Source organism: Bos taurus, chromosome 23 (genome assembly GCF_002263795.3).
Source record: "Bos taurus isolate L1 Dominette 01449 registration number 42190680 breed Hereford chromosome 23, ARS-UCD2.0, whole genome shotgun sequence".
NCBI classification, from domain to species: domain Eukaryota; kingdom Metazoa; phylum Chordata; class Mammalia; order Artiodactyla; family Bovidae; genus Bos; species Bos taurus.
Genome location: NC_037350.1, coordinates 15,513,833 through 15,537,257, shown reverse-complemented (window position 1 = coordinate 15,537,257; position 23,425 = coordinate 15,513,833). Strand labels below are relative to the sequence as shown.

Here is a 23,425-nt window from a genome sequence, read left to right as displayed (position 1 = left end):
TGTTTTTGTGTATGTTTGCTCATATGCATGACATATTTATACACTGGCATTTATTAACACTTCCTGAGAAAAGAAGCTTATATTGGGGGTGCTCAAAATTTGTTACTCACAGGGTGTGTGATTATTGAAAGACCACTGAAATATTGAATGCCAGGGAGGAGGCTGGTTTGTAGGCTGGGGTTGGGGAGGTGGTCTTGGGATGAGATTCCCAAGTGGTACCGCCTGCCAGGGGGGCAGCTCTGCCCAGAGGGTACTGAGCCCACGGGGTACTCACCAGCACCTCCAGGCCCTCCTGCCTGGCACATCTACAGCTCTCACAGCAGATACCCTTCAAGTTAGAATTGGCAGGCGCCTGGCTTTCAGGTCCTTTTAGGGCAGCAGTTCTCTTTGTCTCCCAGGGGACATTTGGTGATGTCTGATGACAATTTTGGTTGTCACAACTCAGGGAATGCTACTGGCATCTAGCGGGTAGAGGCCAGAGATGCTGCTAAAGGTTCTAAAGTGCTCAAACAGCCCCTCAAGAAAGAGTTACTCTGGCCCCAAGTGTCAGTCGTGTTGAGGTTGAGAAACTGTGACCTAGGAAGGGAGCCAGGAACCTGAGATTTGCTGTCAACTTGCTGCGTGGCCTTCGGGACGTCCCTGAGTGCTGTGAGTCTCTGTCTCCTCATCAAAAAGGAGGGTGCCAGTGTTGCTGCCCCTCCCCGCCATGGGTTGTTGTTGGGACTGGGGAGAGGGGGCTGGGTGTGTGGGCATCTTGAAAGGTGTCCCTGCAAAGGGGCCCTTGGCCATTGTTTCCAAGGGGCGAGGGGTTTCTAGAACCAGCCCTTCCCCTTGTCTGTCCACAGAGCTGGAGGCGCGTGAGCCTGGCCCTGATTCCTGCCACTCCAGGCCTCAGCGGGCTGTGGCAGAACGGCCCTGAGGGCCCCTGCCTTTTGATGAGGGCTGCAGAAATGAGGGGCACTCAGGAGAGCCCTGGGGCCCCAGGAAAACCATTCCTGACTTTGTCTTCAGCTGGGTGGGAGTCCAAGGTTGTGTGGGATGATAAGAGGTGCTTATCATATTCCTTATCTGAGGCTCTGTTGCAAGTCCAGCAGTGAAGGGTGGGAGCCAGAGATCATCCTTAGGGGCTTTGTATACCCAGGCCAGGCTCTGTGTCCTTCTTGAGTGCGCTCTCCCAGGGAAAGCCCAGGATCGGGCCAGACTCTGGGTCAGCGCTCTCAGGGTTCCTCTGACTTCCCAGTCCTGGGGTTCACTCCCCCCATGCATCTTGAGGTCCCTCGGCCTGCCTGGTCTCCCCTCTGCTACATTGTCCCTTCCTGAACGGACCTAGTAAACTCATCCACCCTGAGGTGCAGACAACTAATAACAGCTCAGCGACTTCCAGCCTTTCTTGACAAGCGGTATCTACTTACCAATGTTGAGAATCCCTTAGCTCCGAGAAGGAAACACTAGCAAAACGTCAAGTGTCTTGGGCTATTAGAGAAGTGCGTTGGGGGCTGAGGAACCTCCAAAATCTCATGTAGTGAGAGCCTTTTCCCACAAGCTCGTGTGGTGGCTCAGAGCTTCACAGGACCGTTCTGGGTCCCAGGGTCCATTTTGAGGTGGGCCAGAGCGAGGCTGTGAAGTGGTTGTCTGGAGACCCTGGGAAGGCCCGGGGCTGAGGTCACAGACATGTGGTCAGTCAGGAAGGAGGTGAACTGCGGGGCTTCTGACTAAGGAGGGGCGGGGAGGCTGTGCGGGTTAGGGTTTGGCCCACTGGGGACCCAGCAGGAGTCCTGCAAATTCTTGCCCCTCTGCCTTGGTGCAGGGGCAGCTTGGCCTGGGGCCCTGTGAGGCCAGGCTGTGTGAGGGGTGGAGGCTGTCAGAGACTCAGTCTGGGAGCAGGGAGGGGCCCGGTCAGCGGCCTGGAGCCCCGGGTCAGTGAGACGGGAGCTGGGAGCCCGTCTGCCTTGGACGGGGTTGTGGGTGTGCGAGGCCTTCCGGGAGTGTGGTTCCCCCTGCGCTGTGAGTAGTCCTCAGCAGAGTTTGCAGCTCCCAGGGGATTGTGTAACTTCCTCTCAGGCCAAGGTGCAGGGGGCTGGGTGAGAAACAGCCCTGGGGAAAATGAGGAAACTGGGGCTGGCGCTGGGGCAGGGGCCTGGCCCTGGGCTCTGGCCCCTGGAGGAGGTGAGCGTTCCTGGGGGCCTCCTTCCAGGGGGCTGCCTTCGCCCAGGTACATGGGCATGTGTGCGTGTGTGTGTGTTGCTGGGGGTGTCTCTGGGGAGCTGGGTGAGTGGGAGTGAGGTCCCACAGGCTGCGCTGGCCTGGGGCTATCTTTCGAGCAGGGCTAGAGAAGCAGGTGATGCAGAGGAGGGGCGGCGGGGCGGGGGTGGGGGTGGGGTGCCGGTGGAGTCAGGAGTCCCCAGAGCCGACTGCCAGCCCCACCTCTGAGGAGTCGCTCCTGGCCTCCTCTGCTGTCTCCCAGAAGCATGTGAGGCTCGGGTGAGAAGGGGATAGACGTGATGTGCTTAGTGGGCTGTGGCCAGGCTGCCGGAACTCCTTGCTGACGTCAGAATTGGGAGCAAACACCGCCGGTCAATCTGGGCTCGATTCCTGCCCTTGCTGCTTTTGCAGCTACGTGATGCTGGTGCCTCAGCCTCCTCTTCCGTCAAATGGAGATGAGAGTCACAGGGCCCAGCGTGTGTATTCATTCTGAGGATTAAAAGACGTAATGGACGTCGAGTGCTTGGACCAGCACATGGTACGAGTATACCTCATAGGGTATGTGAGCACGTTTGTGTGCAAACAGCAAAACACCAGATTCGCGCTGATTCTTTCTGATGGCACGGATTGGCATGTGGACTGCGGATAATAATAAGAGATCCTGTTTCCAGGGCTCTCTCCACGACAGCTGTTGTTGTTTAGTAGCTAAGTCATATCCGACTCTTTGAGACCCTATGAACTGCAGCATGCCAGGCTTCCCTGTTCTTCACTATCTTCCGGAATTTGCTCAAACTCATGTCCATTGAGTCGGTGATGCCATCCAACCATCTCATCCTCTGTCATCCCCTTCTCCTCCTGCCTTCAATCTTTCCCAGCATCAGAGTCTTTTCCAGTGAGTCAGCCCTTGGCATCAGGGCCACAGTATTGGAGCTTCAGCTTTATCGTCAGTCCCTCCAATGAATAGTCAGGGTTGATTTCCATTAAGATTGACTGGTTTGATCTCCTTGCAGTCCAAGGGACTCTCAAGAGTCTTCTCCAGCACCACAATTAGAAAGCATCAATTCTTTGGCCCTCAACCTTCCTTATGGTCCAGCTCTCACTACTGTACATGACAACATAGCTTTGACTGTATGGATCTCTGTAGGCAAAAGGTCTCTGCTGTTTTAATACGCTGTCTAGGTTTGCCATTGCTTTTCTTCCAAGGAGCAGGGTGTACTGAGAAGAAGATGGGGGGCTGGCCTTACTGCCTGTCAGCTCCAGCTGGGAGCGCTGTCTTCTCTCTGTACCATCTCCAATCTCACAGTCAACAAATATAATGACATTGATATAGGAAATGGCTTTTTTATAGTTGGAGGGAGTAGACTTCCTTAGGTGGAGCTCTCTGGGTTTAAAGGCCACTCACCCGGGGCACAGGATGGGGCAGGATGGTTAAGAACGTGGCTCCAGATTCAGGCGGCCCTGGCTTTGACTCCTGCCTGAGCCTGTGACCTTGGCCTCAGCTTCCTCACATGTAAAATTCCTTATAGTCCCTTCCTCCTAAGATGATGGGGAGGATGAAATGAGATACCATAATAAAATGCTTAGCACAGGCCTGGCCAGAGTCAGTGTCCGCCAAATGGATGCCTCTCTTAGGCACCTGTTGCATGGAGGGTTGTGTGCCAGGCTGGGAGCGGGGCTACGTGGATTTCCTTGGAGGGCTATTCTCTAAATTGTGGATCAGGGCCACTGTTTGGACCCTAATCAGGCCATGAAATCAGCTTACTGGGTCTCAATGAAAATGAAATGAAAAGGAAGTAATAAATTAAATGAAAAAGAATGATAGGAAACATCCAAGTATAATGCACAGCGCTGGTGGGTGTTGTTTTGTACAACTTCGGAGGGTTTCATGTGCGTGTGAATACGCGCTTCAGGCTGTGTGTGTGTGTGTATACTGGGTCAAATGAAATATACTTTTCTGTGAGTCATGGTCAAAATATTTGGAGTCACTGCCTGAGAGATGATCTCCCTCCACGTAGTGATGTTTATGGAGCATCTACTCAGTGTGAGACTGAGTTCCACATGTGGGAGCCAGAATGCAGGGAGGGGGGTTCAGGGCCCAGTTCTTAGCAAAGTGGCTGGGTGACCCAGCCCTGTGGGGTGGTCAGGTAGGGGATCCTGGGTGATGACATGTGCTCGTGGGGACAGTGAGAGGAAGCAGTGCCTGGGGTGAGTGGTTGACTTGGGATCTGGAGATAGAGAGCACCACTCCCCCTCCCTCCCCACCCAGTGGAGGCTCCCTGTCAGTGGAGGGTGCAGAGCCAGACCTCGCCAGAGGTGAGGGTGAGGGTTGTCTGAGGTCGGGCTGGGCATGTTTTTCCTGGCTAGGGTGGGGCAGAGGAGGACTCAGGTTTATGGATGCTCCCGGAACTCAGGACTTGCAGGGTCTGCAGTGACTGGTGGGTCTCAGAGCTCAGACCTCTCCCTCTTCCCCGTGGCCCCCTGGAAGCCTTCTGAGCCTTCATCTCCTCCTTTTTGCTGCCCCTACTGGCTCTGGTGGGCCTGCCTGGCCTGAGACCTGACTCAGCCCTGAGTCCTGGTCCAGGAGCCAGAAGCCTTTCTATGACTTAGATCTCTGCCCAGGGTAAGTCGGGGCCTCCGTTTCTTTGTCTGTCAAGTGGGCATACAAATCCCTGAGCAGCCAGCCGACTGGGTGGTGATGCCCATCTTGTGACCTCATGGGGATAAGCAGCTACAGGAAGTGTGGCGAACTCTGGGTGGGTTGTAACTCTTGTCTCTAAGGCTGGGAAAGCTTGGGCAGGTCATGAGGGTATCAGCTGCCTGGCTGGAGAGCCCCTACCTTCCCATCCCGTGACCTGGGGCAAGGGTGGGGAGAGGCCTGTGACCCATGGTGAACTGGGGATATCCCCGGATCTGAGGGGGAGGTGGCCCGTTAGGGGCCCCAGAGGATGAGACCCAGGCTGGGAAACCCAGCCTCTAGAGCCCCCACCTACATAGGGTACCCAAGGAACCCCAGCTTGGAGCCTGTGAGGCCACGTGGAGGGGCGCGCCCTGGGACATGTTGGCAGAAGTCAATTTCCAGGAAGCTATGGGTGGCTTCGAGCCTGCGGAGCCCAGAGCCCTGAGGCTCAGGCATGTGCTCCCATAGGAGGATGTGGTATTTGATGGGAGGTCATGCATATTGAGTACCTACTGTATGCCAGACACTGTGCTAAGCGCTTTTGTATATTTGGAGATTTCATCCTCACAATAACCTAACGCCCACGTCTTTTTATACATCCCATTTTATGGGTGAGGAAACGGAGGCGCAGAATGGTGAAATCTCTCTTGCTAACTAGTGAGTGGCAGGGCTGGGCTGAGGGCTTGAGTTCTGGATTCAGGCTGCCAGGGTTGAAACCCAGGCAGCAGCACTTGCCAGCTGTGCCACCTTCCTCAGACGTGAGCCTGAACTTCTTTGCCCATTCGTTTCTTGCTTGATGAAACGGGCAGAACCCCATTGCCCTCCTCAAAGGGTTGTTGGGAGAATTACGTGAGATCATGGAGGTCAAGTGCTTAGTACTTAGGACACCGTTTCTCCTGTCTGCACCCAGGACCAACTGTGTGGCCCTGGGCGAGTTCTCTGGTCTCTTGGGTCCCAATCTCTTCAGCTGTGTGACATGGAATACTAACCCCTTCTCTACCCTTCTCAACAGGATTGCTGAGGATCAGATGGAACCAAAACCCTGGATGGGTCCTGAGGGAGGCCTCCAGAGAACAGAGATCCTAGACTCTTGAGCGCCCAGAGCTACCAGGAATTTTTCAGGGCTTGGGGCTGCCTGCAGGTCCTGATGTATTTTGTCTGGGCTGGCTTCAAGCTTTTGTTTCCTGCTGGTTTGTGCAGACCTTTGAAGTGCTGACCCCAGATCCAACTCCAGAGTTTCTCAAGATGCATTCTGTGGAAGGGTTTGGTGATCAAGCAGGTTTGGGAGAGTGTGAGTTAAAAAAAAGCGGGGGGGTGGGGGGGGATGGATTTCTTCACTACAGGACTTGTTAGAGCCTTTGATATGCTAATATTCATTATGCAACCCCTATGTGTGGTCATGATATACTTCCGGATATCTCAATGGCCTGCTGTTCCAAGCTCCATTTTCCAGATGGAGAAACTGAGTCCTGGAGGGAAGGCTAGGAAATGGTTTTCCCAGATCGTGGGAAATTTCCCATGTTATCATTTCCATTTCCCAGTTGTCTGTAACTGAGCTGCGTGACTGGATGCCAGGGCTCCTGACTCCATGGCCAGGACACCCGTTTCTTTCCCTCCTTCCTCTGTTCTGCTTTCTTCCTGAAGGCGCCTCACCTTTTTCTGGCCCCTTCCCTCTCTCTCCCAGCAGCAATAGAGGGTATCCTGTTCCTTCTGGGCCTTGCTGGACAATGGGGCTGTGCCCAGCACCCAGCCTCCTGGGTGATGCTTCCGGGCTGGCAGATGGCAGTAAGGCGTCATCCCAGCTGAGCAGCTCCTCGCAAGTTAATTCTGTTTTCTGAGCCTCAGTCTCCTAACTGCAGAGTGATGCTCGTCACTTTGCCTCTTACCTGCAGGCGAGAGCTTTGGCTCTGACATCGTGCGAATGTGCTCTGTTCACCTGCAATTCATGTCCAGATGTCCATGAGTCTAGCAATTCTGATCATTTTGGGGAAGAACAGGGAAGAAGTGAGGGGGCCCCTGGTCATGGGATCTGATGTGGTTCTGACTCCCCAGGTCCAATTCGTCCCCCATGTTTGACATCTGCCCGTTAGGATGATGCTGGTCCTCTCTGGTCCCAGTTCCGCTGGTGACCTAGGAAGTAGGCCGGTCTAAGTGGTGCTAGAGACCCGTTTTACAGAGGAGGCATGAGGGGAGGGGAGGGGAGTTGGGAGTGTCCTGTGGGGGGTTGTGGTTAGAATTGGGAAAGACACTCAAGTGTCTCTGTGCTTCGGCTCACTTCCGCCTTGAGAGGGTGGGTCTCTGGAGTCCGCCTACTTGTTTGACGCCCCTTCCCCTTCAGTCAGGGAGCGTGTGTGCGCGTGCCTGCATCTCTGTCCACTCAGCAGAGGGGGTGTAAACATCCCAGGCGCTCTGCTGGCTGCGGTGGGCGCTGAGGGAAAGGCTGGGGGGTGGACCAGGCTGGCTGGGGAGGTGGGAAGAGGTGGTGCCTCTCTGGCAGCATGTCCTCACCCAGAGGGCTGTTTGCCCGGGTTATTCTTAGCACTGACTCATTAGAGAGACTATTTTTAGCCCTGTTTCTAAGTGTTGCCAACATCTGGTGCAGCCAGTGCTGAAGGGGGTTGGGGTGGCAGGGCGACCCCTTTGGGCATGGCTGGGGACCTGAGCCTCTGGCCAGACAGCGAGGACACTGCTTTCTGCACCTGCCCGTTGCTTGAAGCTGGGCACGCAGTAGGCATCCTGTTCATGCTTGAACGTTGCAGGCAGGCCCACGACTCTCAGGGATGGGGGTTGGAAGGTGGGATGAGGGTTACCATCCAGCCGGAGAGCGAGTGAGCTGATGGTGCTCCTCAGGTAGGCATTCCCCTGTCCATCCCTCAGGGGTGCTAGTTGGCCTCTGACCCCTGAAGAAAAGGGCCTCGGGGGAGGAGGGCTAGCCCCCAGCTGGGGCACTTGTTACAGCGACCACTGCGGAGGAACCGCAGACATTGTAGGGAACGACAATGCCCAGGGGTGAGGTGTGCAGGCTCAGGGGCCAGACTACATGGGCTCAAGCCCTGGCTTTGCGACTTCCTTAGCTGTGTGACCTTGGGCAAGTCATCAACCTCTCTGTGCCTCAGTTTCCTCCTCTATGAGATGGGAGTGGGAGTAGAGTGTTGTAAGGATGAAGTAGAATAATGGACGAAGAGCCTACCTAGTGAGCGCTATGGTATAGGGAGCTGGTGGCTTTGTCATTGTTGCTAATGTTGCTGTTACTAGCAATAAGCTCTGCCTGTGCCCTGAGCTGGGGAAGGAGGCCTGTCAGCTGAGTGAGGTGAAGCTTGGGATGGGGCTCAGAGGGAGGGGTCGTACCTGGGCATCACGATGGGGTGGTTTCTGCCAGGCTGCCCCGAGGGATTAAGGGCACACAGGTGAGTTGGAATGTGGGCTTTGCCCTTCACAGGTTCTGTGAGTCACTTAACTTCTCTGAATGTCCTTTTTTTTTTTTTTTATTTACCTACAAGACAAAGATGATACTATGTAGGCTGTAGAGTTATTATGAAAAATAAAGCAATTGATGTTTGTGGGGGCATTTTGCCCAGTGCTGGGCACACAGGAGGATCTGAATCCATGAAACTTTTCTTCCTTTCTGTCCCTTTTCCCATGTGAGGGATGGGGTGCCCTGAGGGTCGTGGAGGAGAGCTTGGCCTGGAGGTTTGGAGTGTGGGGGCTGGGGTCCTAGCTCTTTGTGAGCCTGGGTAATCCACACACATAACTTCCCCCTGGGTTTCTGTAACACAGTGGCTGGAGAAAACTCTGAGTTTTAGACTCTTTCTCAGAATCCCTGGGGGTGCCTTGGGGAAGGACTAGGCAGAGGGGCGCTGGGGAAGGGGAAGCCCCCCGTTGGAGGCCAGGTACTCTGGCCCTTCCCACTCCCCACAGAACCGCTTCATTCTCATGTTTAGCTGTCAAAGTTCCAGGTAAATTTTGTCTGAAAAGGGGGTTCTGCTGTTGAAATCAGCCTGGGAGTCTCTGAGAGGGGTGACCTCCTAGGCTCCTTGTTGTGTGACTTGGCACTGACTCTGGAGGTGACCTGGACTGTGGGCCCTGATGTCCAGAGGATGCTGGCACTCCCTGTGAGGCGTGGGGGCAGGGCGGGGGCTGCCAGGCTGTGCCTGGGGGGAGAGGTTTGAGTGCTGCCTGGCCTCGCTATCTGTGGGACGTGGGGCCCTGAAGACAATACTCAGCCTCACCAGCAAACTCTCCCGGGGGGAGCGCGGGCTGAGACTAGGCAGAAGGGCCCTGGCCACAGTGCAGTCATGTTCCTGGTAAACACTCGAGAATATCTGAAAGGAATGAATGAAGTGGCACCACAGCGTCCCCGGACAGCTGCACCTCTGAGAGGGGGGCGGATCCCCCCTTCCTCTTCTTCTTTTTTTTAAAAAATTTTTTATTTATTTATTTTTGGCTGTGCTGGGTCTTCGTTGCTGTACACGGACTTTCTCTAGTTGTGGTGAGCGGGGTGAGCGGGGGCTGTTCTTCGTTGCCGTGTGTAGGCTGCTCACTGTGGTGGCTTCTCTGGTTGCAGAGCATGAGTTTCTAGGCGCAGGGCCTCAGCGGTTCTGGCCCACAGGCTTAATTGCTCTGTGGCATGTGTGGGATCTTCCCGGACCAGGGATCGAACCTGTGTCCCCTGCATTGGCAGGCGGACTCTTATCCACTATGCCACTAGGGAAGTCCATCCCCTTCCTCTTCTTTTCGCCCTTCACTCTGCCTTCCCTGTTCTCTGCTTTGTTCGACCAGCCTTAAGCTCCCCCAGCCCTGCCCATAACCTTGAACAAAGACACTTCCCCAGCCTGAGCCTCAGTTTGTTCATGGGTGAAATGAGGATGGTGGGCTCAGCTTGGGAGGCCCCTTCCGGCATCTCAGCCTCTGTTCGCAGGGCAGGTCACACATGCCCAGAAGGTCCAGTCCCTCTCACCAGTGGCGTGGGGAGAGGTGGTCCTCAGGGTCTGAGGCGAGGGTAGGGCGGCCGCAGTGCTCTGACGGGGCCTTCAGGGTGTGATGGGCCTGGGCGGGGGCTTGGGCAGGGAGGCAGGGACCCGTGGGTGTGAGAGGAAGGGTGGGCATCCAAGTGTGTCCGCTGGGCTGGGGCCGGCACCGTGACTTTTGTGTGTGACCCTCTGCTGGCGTGGGCGGCAGCCCGTAGGGACACATTTGTGTCGTTATGACTGGATGTGAGAGGGTGTGTGGGTCTGGCCGGCCTCAGGCTAGGGCGGTTATCTCCTGTTGCTGGGAGCTTCCTGAGTTCTGAGGAGAATGGAAAGTGACTTCATGCAAGGGCGCCCCTCCCCAGATCCCCACTTTAGGCACAGCCTGAGGTAGAGGGTGGCCTGGCTTTCCTCCCCTCTTCCCCACGCACCAGAGGCCCGTGTCCCCCTCCTCCCTCACCTCAGACCCTGTGTCTCACGCAGGGTTTTGGGGGGGCTGCCTTGACCTGCATTCTGACTCTTCTCTCCATGGCATCTCGTGTGTTGGGGGGAGGTGAGTGGTCCGTGCCTGCAGCTCTAGGAGTCGGTGCACCCCCAGGCCTAGTACAGCTAATCCTCTGAGCCAGAGGAAGTGTCCTCCGGAGGCCCAGCCTGGGACGCTGTGGTCAGCACCCTGCACCGGCCGAGTGGTTTTCTAGCCAGAGGAGACCCGCGGGGAGGGGTGAGGAGAGGCTCCACCTGCCCACCGGCTCCCGGCTCCGGCAGCCTTGGCTGCAGCCACTGCTGGTGACTCATTCCCCTGGGGAACTAGCCGGCTCCTCTCCTGAGGCTCTGGGCCCTGGGCTCAGCCAGCCAGGAAGGAGCAGGGAGGCCCTCCTTCCATATGATGGGGAGGGGTCCCAGCTGACCGCTCTCGTGTCCTCCGGCCCCCGCAGACTTCACCTTCCTAGTAGCCGCAGCCCCAGATCACCATAATGGGTCCCGGACGCCTCACAAGTAGGCAGCCCCGCCTGGCAGCTGGACTCAGTCCCTCTTTCCCAGCACCCGCCACCAGGCATGTCCCCATTCCAGTGCCTGGGCTCGGTGGGGGCATGGGTGGTGCCTGTCCCCACCCCGGGGGAGGGAGGTGACTGGGCAGCCTGGGAGGGGGTGGGGAGGCCCTCTCCAGGGAAATGAATTCTTGGCTGGACCCCAGATGCTGGCCTGCCCAGCTCTGCTCCAGGGTAACACTGGGTGCACACACAGCCCCATTGTACGCCTGGGCCCTGTGCCCGCCGTGGGCCTGGCACCAGCTCCGTCCACAGCAGTGGCTCCGTCAGCTCCTCAGCAGCCCCTGCCAGGGCCCAAGCCACTGGGCCCCCAGTGAGGAGGAGGAGGGAGGGCCGGTGGTGAGGCTGTGAGTGGGGGTGCCCTGAGCCCGGGAGCGGGGACCATGCAGATGCTTGAGGAGCCAAGTGCATGGGTTGGTTTCTCATCAACTGTGGATACAGGGTGGGGAGCACTGTCTCCCTTTCACATGAGGAAATGAGGTGTCGAGACCCCGAGAGGCTGCAGTAACTCGCCCAAGGGCACAGAACTAGCAAGTGATGGAGCTGGGGTTCAAGCTCAGGCAGCCTTGGTCCATAGCCTCTCAGCACCACTTACTGTGCTGCACACCCAGCCTCAGGTCAGGGCTCAGGGAAAGGCCCAGCTCCTTCTTCTCCCCAGCCCAACTTAGAGGAGCCAGGTAGGCTACTTTCTAGAAAGTACTTTTTCTAGAAAGTACAAGTCCCCACGGTGGAAGGGGATCCCAGAACAGTAGGGTCTGGAGTCCCCATGTGCTTGTGAGAAGCGTGGAGTTTAGATTTCAAGGATGGTATTGGTGGCTGGGCAGGCAGAACAAGTCCCCAGGATCAGAAGGCGGCTCCTTGCCTCAGTTCCCCTGCTGTGGTGGCACTGAATGTCCCCCATGCTTCTCGGGAGGACACAGGAATGTGGAGGAGAGGTATGGCCAGGGCTGAACGTGGAGCCTCACCCCCTTTTCCTGTGCTCCATAGGCTGGCCCGGAGGCTCCGCATCCCCAGCCTAGAGCAGGGCCTCCTGTTGCTTCTATTCTGAGAATCCGTCCTGAGCTGCCCCATCTCCTCAGGTTTCCCAGCCTGAAGGGGCCTCTGAGGCCGGAGAGCCTGCCAAGAGGGCAGTCCAGCTCTCAGCTTTGAGGGGTCCCATCTCTGCCTAGTGTCCGGGCCCTCAGGCCAGACTGGAGGGTGCCTGGAACCAACGCCTATGGGGCTCAACTTATCTGCTCATGAGCCCTGAGCCCCCATGGGATCAGGCAGAGCTAAAGCTTCTCCCTTATCCCGGCCCAACCTCCTTGTTCCCATCCATCCCGGCCAAGGGGCCTGGCTCCCCTTTGGTGCCACCTCAACCCTCTCACCAAATGGACAGGGCAGTCTGCAGGGACCGCAAGGTTGCACAATGCCAAGGCTGGGCCGCCGGGACAGGTGGGTAAGAGGGAGGCCGGAAGGGAACACCGAGGCTGGCTCCCCTCTCACCCCACCCGGGAGCCCTGCCATGCCCAGCCTGCTCAGGCTCAGCTTTCTCTGATTACACTGTCCCCCTACAAAGCCAGAACACAATCCCAGGCCACAAGAAGGCACGTCAAGCCCAGAAGGGCCAGGTTTGAGCGCCTTCTCCCTGGGAGATGCCGGGAAAGAGAAAACCTGGGGACAGCCCTTGGTCCTACTACAGCTGAGAAAACTCAACAGAGTAGCTCCTCTGTGCCTCAGTTTCTCATTTATAAAATGGGTACACTAATATTTCCTACTTCCCAGTGTTGTTGAGAACGGCAAATGAATTAAGACACAGTAAAGCCCTTAGGAAGATTTCCTGACAAACGGGAAGTGCTCAGTGCAGGTGTATTGGTAGTAGGCATAGTAAGGGCTTCCCTGGTGGCTCAGATGGTAAAGAATCCTCCTGCAATGTGGGAAACCTGTGTTTGATCCCTGGGTTGGGAAGATTCCTTGGAGGAGGGCATGGCAACCCACTCCAGTATTCTTGCCTGAAGAATCCCATGGACAGAGGAGCCTGGCGGGCTGCATTCCATAGGATTGCAAAGAATCGGACACAGTCATAGTAAGGTAGTCATTCTAAATAGAAGTACAATACAATATATGTTATCAAGTAATGTTGTTTTTTCAAAATAGATTGCGAGTACCAGTGAGGACAGGGACTATCTTACTTATATCTGGATCTTGGTGTCAGGCACAGAGCCTGGCATGGAGCCAATTAAGTAATTGTTTCCAAATGGTGATCAGAGGAGGGTGGAGTCAGGGTAGGCTGCCTGGAAGAGGTGGCTCTGGAGCAGGCCTTCCAGAGACACACAGGCATTATTAGACAATCTGTGGAAGGAGGATGGGGCAGGAGGAACATCTGGAGGTCTGGATTGTGTCAGGGAGAAAGTGATGGGACCCCCTACACTGAGCCCAGGTTAGGACAGGGGGATCCTGAGTTCCTTGAATATCCGCCTGGGGAGTTTGGACTTTATCTGGTGGACAGTGGGGCTGATGGAACAGGGAGAGGACCTTTCTTTGTTGCTCAGTCTGTTTTGTTTCTGCTCCCTTGTTCTCTTAGGGCTGATTCGTTTCTCCACTTCTCCAAAGACAGTAAACCCTCTCTTTGCTCTTCGGTTCCTTTTCTCTGATCCCTGCTCACTCCCAGCCCACGTATCCATACTCTGTTCTTGGTCTTCTGCTTAGCTGCCCTGGCCTGTTCTCCCTGCCTACTCTTGTTCAGCATCCGCTTCCTCTCCCTGGCCCAGACCCACGTTCCCTGGGATTGGGGTCAGCTGGACTTGAACTTGAGGAGAGTGGGATACGAACGTGCTGCGATCACACAGTGGGAATGCGGGCGCTGGTGCCCAAGCCAGGAGGACACCCTCTCTCCTGACCTAGTCCACTACCCTCTTCAGGGAATGACCCCCTGGTAATGTGGCTAAGGCCCATTAGGAGGATTGCATTTGTCAACCTGATAAATGGAAACAGATTTCTCTAACAGAAAAATTAGAGAGTGATAGGCCTTCATTTTCTTGCTATTAAATTTAGCCTAAAAGGGTATTGAACCAGGTGGGGACCAGACTGAAGAAAACTACTCTCTTCTGTCTCCTTGTAAACATTCAGCCATCTATCTGTCCATGATCTCCATCCATCACTTCATGCACTCTATCCATCCATGCATCCATCTGTCCATCATATCTATCCACCCATTATATCCATCCATCTGTCCCTTAATCCTTTATGTCCATCTGGGCATCCATTACATCTGTACATCTAACTATGCATCTACCAAATATTTCCTGAGCACCAAATTAGTTGCTTTACATTTAATCCTTACAGAAACTCTTCAAGACAGACATTATCTTCCTTTTGCACATGAGGACACCAGGCTCCTGTGAAGTGAAGTTGCTGGAGGTCACGCAGCCAATAAGCAACAGATCTGGACTTCAGCTCTCTCTGCTTCAAAACTCATGCTCATAGTGTGGGGTCAAATGGCCTCCCTGGATGTCCCCAGTGCTTCTTTCTGAATGCAAAATATGACAGCCTTGCTTCTGAAGGCATGGACAGGCATGCTCAGGTTCTGGAATGCCGGAGTTCCGGAGTTCTATCCGAGGAGCAGCCCCGGGGGCCAGAAGTCACGCTGGACTTACAGTCCTATTGGCATTTGGTACCGGTAACAATGTCACCAGCCCCACGCCTGCAGTGGAGGCTTCCTGATCATGTAACTTGCAACCCAGCATGTCCTTGTTTCTTCTCTTCATCAGGCCAACTCTGCTTCTGAGGGCACTCTTGTGTGCCATAGGTAGGAAAGTTCTAGGTACATGCTTGGCCACTGCATCCGACCCCACCAGTCTCTCTGCAGCAACTGAGCTCTTGCACGCCTGCCTCTGCTTCTCCCTAGGACACCCAGCCCACATTTTACTCTGGCACTTTTAATAATAGCTTTCTAAGCTGTAGAGTTAGCTGCACAATTTCAGGTCAAAACTCCCTCCTCGGGCCCCTTTGGTTGAGACAGGGCTGTGAGTGCAGACAGTTTACTTGGGTGATGACCCCAGGAAGTCCCCGTAGTGAATTAGGTGGAGTGAGGCGGGGAAGGGAAGGGAGCCACTGAGATGTGTGTTTAGAGCAGGTGACCACTGTGGGCTCTGGAGAAACTGCTTTAGGTTCCCAGCCTCGGGACCCCTCAGCTGGTAAAGAATCCACCTGCAATGCGGGAGACCTGAGTTCGATCCCTGCGTTGGGAAGATCCCCTGGAGAAGGGGAAGGCTCTCCACTCTGGCCTGGAGAATTTCATGGACTGTATAGTCCATAGGGTCGCAGAGTCGGACACAACCAAGCGACTTTCACTTCATTCGGGACAAGGGGCTGGTATTGGCGGTTTGTTACCAGTTCCCCTCTGTCTTTGGCTGGGGCAAGGCGGATGCTACCTCTGTTGGCTCTGGTGCAGCTGTGTGCAGGTGCTGGCTGATGGAGGTGCTCAGGTGGGCAGGTCAGGACTGGGAGTGGCCAGGGGCTGTGGCCAGGGCCCTGACAGCCTCTGCCACTCTCACTGGACACAGGCATGGTGGCCGACCAGTCCCTAGGAGTGTGCCTCCTGCCAAGCCCTCTTGTCACCGCTCACGTCTCTCCAGGCCCACGAAGCTGCCACCACCCTCTCCTGCTGCCCCTGGGGAGACCCTTCCCACTGGGACCAGTCATGGGCACCACATTCGATGCATTCAGCAGATGCTTAAGGAGCACCTGCTCCGTGCCAGGTGTCAGTGTAAGAGGAGAAGCTGCCAGGGCCCCTCTAGACGCTCCGAGCAGAGGGAAGGGATTGGGCGGCGTGCAGGGGGTCCTTACCAGAAGCCACACAAGGTGGCCCCTTCTGGACCTTTCTCTCTTTCTCTGAGCTTGACATCTGCTCCTAGAGGGTGTGGGTGACACACTGGGCGGCCACAGAGCCTGAGCCACTCTGAGTCCCCTTCCGGCAGAGCTCTGCGGAGGCTGTGATTGTAGCGGTTTTTCTGACTTCCTTTTCCTTTCTCTCGCGCCCCTGCCTCTTCCCCCTCCTGAGGCCGCCAGACCCACGGCTGCCACGTGGCTGCCTTTTCGTCAGTGGGGAACTGAGCCTTCCAGTGCCCTCTCGCTGAGTCTCTATGGGGAACAGGATGCAATTCACAGTGCAATAAGGGTGGGGGGTCAGTTTATTCGTGGGTGCCCTTCTTTGTCCCTGGGGAAAGCCCTGCCTGGTACTGCTTCCTGGAGAGGGGACTTCTCCTTCTAGACTCCTGCCCCCATCCCTCAGACTCACACTAGACTCACTCCCATCTTGGGGGGCCCAGGGAAGGAGCGGAGTTAAGGAGGGAAGGGCGTGTAGGTAAAGCCACCTGGTAGAGGGGCAGGGAGGGCAGGTGCCGGGCTGGCGGGCACACACACAGCACACACTCCAGACTCTGTATGGGCCGCCGGCAGGCCTGCCAAGTCCCACTCCCTTTTGACTCATCTCTCCGGCTGCCACCCACAGACTTTCCCCTTGATGTTTTCACTTCCAAACCAGGTTTGGTCAGCGTGTGTGGCGAGTTGGGTGGGGGAGGGTGGGAGGAGCATGTTGGCCTGGGCTGGCCAGCCCCATGCCCTCTGACATTCTCCCCCTACTTACCGGTGGCATCTATTTCCCACCTCGAGGAGGGCAGGGCCGGCTTTGGCAGAGTGAACTGGGCCTTGAAGTTGTACCTGCCCCACTTGGATAGAAAGGTGGCTGTGCTTATTCAGGGCAGGCGTGTGTCGGTGTGAGGGCTGGGAGGACGTGGGAGAGGTTAGCACGGGGGACTTAGGACATGGCTTTCGGTTTGTCTCAGGTGGGAGCTTAAGCATCTTTGATCAAGTGTCACCCCCGTGGGGGAAACGGGGCGGGGGGTCGGGGGCACAGGTTGGGGGAGGGGTGGATGGGGAGTGCAGAATGAGCAAAGCTCCGCCCCGACCCGATGAGCTCAAAAGCCAGGGCGCTGGGTTCCTCCCTCTGCCTGGCAAAGGGCAAGTGTTCCTTGTGGCAATTCAGGACAGAAAATGGGGTGGGGGGCCTGCTGTGCGCACTGAGCGTGAGATCTCTGCAGAGTGCATCTCATACCTGGGTACTGGTGGCAGGCGAGGGTTAGACGGGTGAAGGCGGCTGCGTCCCTCCGCTCCCTTGGCTGGGAGGGGGTAACGCTGTGGTACAAGGTCATTTCAAGTGTTGGGGAGAGAGTTCTCCTCTGGCTTCCAGATGGATAGGTTAGAGGTGCCAGCCAGGCACCTGGGCCGGGCAGCAGAGAAGCCACGCCATGCTCTGGGTCTGGGGCAGCTGCCGTTCAGGAAGCCCTAGGCCGAGTGCGGGCTGGCTGGGCAAGGACCCGGGCAGGGGACCCCTGGATTTTGTGGCCCGGCTGAATGTTCCCAGTTCCCAGAAGCGCAGCTCACACTGGGGCGGGGCCGGGGAGAAGGCCCAGCCACCGGGTTGGGGGCGGTAGCTAGGGGAGAACAGCCTGTGGTCATCCGGCGGCCCCTGCCTGCTCCAGCCGCCCTGTCCTGCCCCCACCAGGCATGAGTCAGACCGAAAGCAGAAGCTGCCAGACACTGCACAGGGTGAAGCGAGGCAGAACCAGCAGTGCTATTTTGGAACCTGGTTAATTCCCCCTCCTGTCCCCCAGCGCTCATCACTCAGGGCACCCCACCCCACCCCCCTGCCCCGTTCCTGGGTTCCTGGTCGCCAGCTCTTTGCCTTCCCTGTAGAGACTGCGGGGGCAGGACCCCATGTCCCCTGGCATGTGTGGAGGTGGGGTTGCTTAAAGCCCCTCCATTTGAGGGACCCCTCCTTCTCCCTGGCTGAGAGGTGCTGTCTTCTCTGAAACTGGCCTTCTGGGGTGTCAGGGGGTGCCCCCTCCCGGTGGGAGCTGGTGCTGCCGGTCTGGCACTGCACCCTCCCTCTGCCCCTCCTCTGCCACTCAGGCCAGCTGTCGGCCGCCTCTCACCGGGGCTGTGAGCTGACCAGGCTTCAGGTGGGAGCCTCTCCCGGCAATGACTCTTAGAGGTTTGGGAGGGATTTCCGGACGCGGAGGGGGGATATTTGGGGGCCAAGGGCCTTTCCAGAACCCATGACATCGTGCACCTTACAGCAGCCCCAAGTCACCCCCTAGTCAATGGTTCTCTCTTGGGCATCCCAGGCCTGCTTGAGGGCCCACATTTTAGGATTTTTTGGAGCCCTATGAGCCTGGGGGCCCCTGGCCATCCAGTCTGCGGAGGTGAAAGAGGTCAGTGGGTGTGTGTTTCTGAGCTGAATTTGAGGGTGTTTGGGTGAGAGTGTTGCTACCCACCGTGGGTCCGGGGGCGGAGGTCCCTGCCGCTCCTGAAGCTGTGTGGCTGGGGGAGAGGGTGGGCTTCGCTGTTACTCGTGTATGCGAGGGAGACGGCCAGTGTTGCCGCCTCCTGGGGAAACCCTGAGGTCAGTGCTCCATCCTGCTATCTACCATCCAGTAACCTGGGGTGGGGGCCCATCAGTGGGCATGTTGCGAGGGAACCAGTTAGAATGTGGGGTCCCTTTGAAGCTCAGGGGAGCTAATCTTGGGTCTCTCGGTGCTCGGCTGGGTTTGGACTCGGGCAGGTGAAAAGGAGGGGCCAAGCAGTGGGGGTGTGTAGAGTGGTCATCCAGGCTGGCTATAGGGGCCCCAGCAGCCCGCACACCTCACACACCACTCACAGGCACAGACTGTCCTCAGAGTTGTCCGCTCCCTGCTGGGGCTGTTCTCTGGGCAGCCAAGTCCTGGGGCAGGGTGTGTGTGTGTGTGCACATGCACGCGTGTGCAATGGTTTGTGTAGGAGATGTTGTGTATGTGTGTGAGTAGGCCTGTCTGGGTTGCATTCCCCCCACAGGGAACCTTACCAGCTTCCCTTTGGTTCCTGCAGGCTGTTCCCCTCCTGCCCGGCCAGAGGCCCGGCACTGGGTAATCGGGAGTCCAGCCGGCCTGGAGCCCTCATTCCCAGCTCCACCTTGGCCCCGGGGCCTGAGAGTTTGGGCAGTTTGCTTAGGTTCGCCGTGGGGCTCTGAAGGCCTGTGCCTGTCCCTTTAAGCATCTCTTTCCACCTCGCGGCTCCCTCTCCCACCTGTCACACTTGAAACCAGCAAGTGATCAAGCCCCAGCAAGCTGCAAGTGAAGTAACCTTAATGTGCCCACCAATCTCCTAGGATGCCGTGTTAAAGTGCTAACGTAGAGTGTCTGACTCCATAGGTCTGGGCTGGGGCCTGAAAATCTGCATTTCTAACCAGCTCTCGGGGATGTGATGCCTGTGGGTCATGCTTTCAGTGGTGAAGTCAGCCAGATGGACACTGCTCACCCTGCCAGGGAACTGACCTTCATGGGCCACCCCCTAGGTGCCAGGCACCTCACACATTCCAGCTCCTTTGATTCCCCTCACCTCCTCTGAAGGAGGTGGCATGACTGCCATCCTATTTTACAGATGGGGAAACTGAGGCTCCGAGAGGTTAAGTACCTGTTCTGGGTCACACAGCAGAAGAGTGTCACAAAGCCAGATGAGCTCTTGGTCTGTCGGGTCCACAGCATATGAGCATTTTACTGAACTCAGCCATCTCCCAGGGAGCGGACTCAGAAGGCAGAGATGCATCTGAGGGGATGCCAGAGGGGTTGGACCGCAGGGAGCAGCGTCCAGCCCCACCTGCCTAGCCCAGAGCCGTATGACTCCCTCCCTGCCTCCTCAGGCCCTTTCCAGACTGAATCCCAGCCTGGGTACCCAGCATGCGGCCAGGATCCGGGCACTCATGAGCCTCTGCAGGCGGAGGTTGGGTGTGCAGACCAGGGGCCCCAGCTCCACTGCCTACTGTCATGCAACCTTGGGCAAGCTGTCAGCCTCTTTGCCTCAGTTGCTCCCCCTGTGAAATGGGGAGTATATTACTGCATCCTCAGTGGTGTATAGTTTGAGGATGACATCAGTACCATGTATCAGCTTAAAACTGCACAAAGGAATCAGGGCAAATAGTAATGAATGCCTGGTGGTTTGTTCCCAGACGTCACGGGCCACCTTCTGTGAATTTAACGCAGTTGTCAGGGCTCACAGGTGTCTTTCTTCCTTCCTTTGCCCCTCCTCTCTTCCAAAGTCTTCTTGCATTAGGCAAAGCCTGGATACTTCAGTTTTAAAGAGGTTGTCTTTGATGTCCTCAGAGGCAGATTAAATTCTGAAAGAGAAGTCAAATAGTCGGAGTTCATTGCAGTGGATGGTGGGCAGGGAGGCTGGAGACCGGAGAGGTGGCTGCAGCCGCGAGGAAGCAGAGGAAGCCCCCAAGGGCAGGGGCAGGATCTGGGCGCCCCTGGGGCGGAGAAGCCTGAGTTTGGAGCAAGGCCCCGGGTCTGGAGCCAGAGGCCGCTCCGCAGGCCGGCTGTGTGCTCCTCGTGGCGGCGGGCTGTGTCCTCTCACACTGGGGTCAGCGGGCCTGCCCTGCCCAAGAGGCCGGCACTGGAGCTGGGGAGCGGTTGCTGTCTCCTAAGGAGACAGACAAGTGAAGACTGGGTCCCCCGAGGCTGCTGCAGCTCTAGAGAGAGAGTTCCCGAGACAGCGCCCCAGACGGCTCTCCGTGTCCCCTGCCTGCAGGGCGGCTTGTCGGGCATCCAGCCCCGGACCATCCGTGTGGCCTGAGCCCTGCACCTACCCGGACCGAGCGGGAAGGGAGCCCGCCACCAGACCCCCTGCCCCCTCACATGAGTAACCAGGGGTCCAACTGGGAGAGGTACCCCAAGGGGGCTCACACAGCTGAGCGGTGGGACAGCTAAACACAGCTTTTCAATCCTACTCGGCCCTTTGGGAATAGACTCATTCCAGAGGCTCCAAACTCTTGGGCCCCAAATCCCACTGGATGGCACGCAGTGACCAACCAGGTGGAGTCTTGGGCCTCAGCTTCCCTGGTGGGGGCATTGATGACCTTACAGGCTGACCTACCACCCACAGAACTTAGCACAGGGAGGGGATTGGGTGGGCTCGGGGGGGCGGGGCTTGAAGCCCTTGGAGACCCAGCCTTGACACCCCTGCTCTTCAGGCCCCGTTCCTGTCTGGGGCGCCACCTGTGGACTGTCCTTCCCTCCCAGCCCCTCCCTCTGCACGCCACTGCTGTCCAGTGTCAGGACTCCAGGCCATGCAATCGCGTTTCTGTCCAGCCTGTTTGATATGATTTCCTCCTGAGGCCCTTGCGTGGCCCACATTAACTGCCTCAGTGAGATCCCGATGTATGGTCGGTCTCCTGAGCCCTGGGCCTGGATCCGTCTTGGCCGTGTAGCAGCAGAGAGCCTGTAGATGGGCCGGGCCCGGCCTGTGTCCTGGGGCCTCTGGGAGGGCTGAGGGGTGTGCAGGCCTCGGGGCCCTCCATAGGATTCACTGAGGACAGCAAAGGGTGAGGGGTGAGGCGGGGCTGGGAGTTTATGGGGACAATAATCCATCTCCAGGCTTCTTCCCTCTGCACCCCTGGTTTCCTTCTGATACTGGAGCTGGTGGTGGCCATGCACTTGCAGGAGAGAGCTGGGCTGATCTCCCCGCTTCACCGCGTCCTTGTAGTGTGACCTTGCCCAGGGCCCGGAACCCCTCTGCGAGTCTTGGTTTTCTCATCTGCAGAAGCTGTTTGTCCTGGGAAGTGTCTGTGGGGACGGGTGAGATCTGATCTAGATCATGTGCTCAGCACTCTGCCTGGTCCACGGAGGGGACTCGGGCTGTTTGCTGAATGAGTGAACAGGTGGTAAATGAGCACGTGACGGGTGGTTGGACGAGCAGCCTCCCAGGGCCCCGAGTCTCGTTCTGGGAAGTCTGCCGGCTGGGATGGGGCGGAGGTTCTGGGGAAGAAAGCCGATTTCTCTGGGAGCTTCCTTGTAGCTGGGAAGACTGGCGGTAACCAGGAAACAACCGGAGAACAAAACCATGTGAACCATAGGCAGGCTGTTCAAGGGGATGGGGTGGCCAGCATGGGCTGCAGGCGAGAAGGGGAAGACGGAGGTTTCAGCCCCCTCACTCTGCTCCAACCCAGGAGGGGGGCAGCTCCCCGCCGAGCGGCAGGGTGAGGGGTTCTGCACTGTGTGTGTCTGGGTGTGAGACAGATGGCAGAGTGTTTGTGCGTGTGGCCCGCCTGAGTCTATGCATATCACAAGGGCAGACACCTCCCAGGACTGTTCTGGTTTCTCCTCTCCCTGCTTCTTTCAGCCTCGTGTCCCCCTGCCCACCCGAGGCCCCCATCCTTCAAAGCGCAGTGACAGTCCTCCTGGGGCCGGCCTCCTGCCAGGGGCCAGCTGATCCCTCGGGGACAAGACAGGCGCCTCTCTGGTCTGGGATTGCCTTTGAAGCTGCCCCCCTTGTCCTGCCCGGGGCCAACCAGGAGGCGCCAGCTCCCGCCCTTTCCTGCGGGATGTGAGCCGGGATGTGGGGCTGATGGCCTGAGCCGTGGACCCTGGAGGCCACTCAGCAGCCTGGGAGCTCCGGTGTCTGCCCTTCACATCCCCTCTCCTTCCTCTCCAACCTCTCCGCCTCCTGCCTGTGTTCAGTCAGCCAGTCAGTCAGTTCAGTCACTCAGTCGTGTCCGACTCTCTGCAACCCCATGGACTGCAACACGCCAGGCCTCCCTGTCCATCACCAGCTCCCAGAGTTTACTCAAACTCGTGTCCATTGAGTTGGTGATGCCATCCAACTATCTCATCCTCTGTCATCCCCTTCTCCTCCCGCCTTCAATCTTTCCTAGCATCAGGGTCTTTTCAAATCAGTCAGTTCTTCACATCAGGTGGCCAAAGTATTGGAGTTTCACCTTCAACATCAGTCCTTCCGATGAATATTCAGGACTGATCTCCTTTAGGATGGACTGGTTGGATCTCTTTGCTGTCCAAGAGACTCTCAAAAGTCTTCTCCAACACCAGAGTTCAAAAGCATCAATTCCTCACCGCTCAGCTTTCTTTATAGTCCAACTTTCACATCCATACATGACCACTGGAAAAACTATAGCCTTGACTAGACGGACCTTTGTTGGCAAAATAATGTCTCTGCTTTTTAATATGCTGTCTAGGTTGCTCAGGTTGTCTAAAGCCCCTGGGACTTCCCCAGTGGTCGAGTGGTTAAGACTCCACACTTCCAGTGCAGGGCATGCGGGTTCGATCTCTGGGTGGGGAACTAGGATCCTGCATGTCACATGGTATGGCCCCCTCCCCAAAAAAACAACAAGCCCCTGACTGTGCTCTCCCTGCCCCCAGCCCTGCAGTGTCCTGCGGGTCACACCTACCAGAGCAAGTCTGACTCCCAGTTGCTTTCTTTCAATGTTGGAGGCAGCCAGAGGGCTCACTGTTGCTTTTCATGACCCCCCAAGGGAGCTTGGGTCAGCTAAGATGATAACAAGCCACCCACCCAAGTGTCTGCAGCACAGGCACTGTGCTTGGTACTCTGCCTGCTCTTGATCTCTTTAGAACCCAGGGAGGTAGGCTTCCTTGCTCCCCACCTGCCTCTCCCATAGCACTGCAGTGAATTACGTATCATAGACAAGCTTTGGAAAGAAAATC

General features: G+C 56.9%; 1 protein-coding gene across 3 annotated transcripts in view; it reads left to right on the top strand.

The window, feature by feature from the left end:
• Positions 1-23,425, top strand: part of TFEB (transcription factor EB) — a 48,373-nt gene that overhangs the window by 10,255 nt on the left and 14,693 nt on the right. The window contains exon 2 of one of the 3 annotated variants that reach the window (XM_059880284.1): positions 5,892-6,170. The exons of 1 other annotated variant lie outside the window; for it this stretch is intronic. The gene's annotated coding sequence lies outside the window, so the exon portion shown is untranslated. Of the gene's footprint in view, positions 1-5,891; positions 6,171-23,425 lie in introns of those variants that run through there. One more of the 3 variants, NM_001205666.1, reaches the window with a different exon arrangement.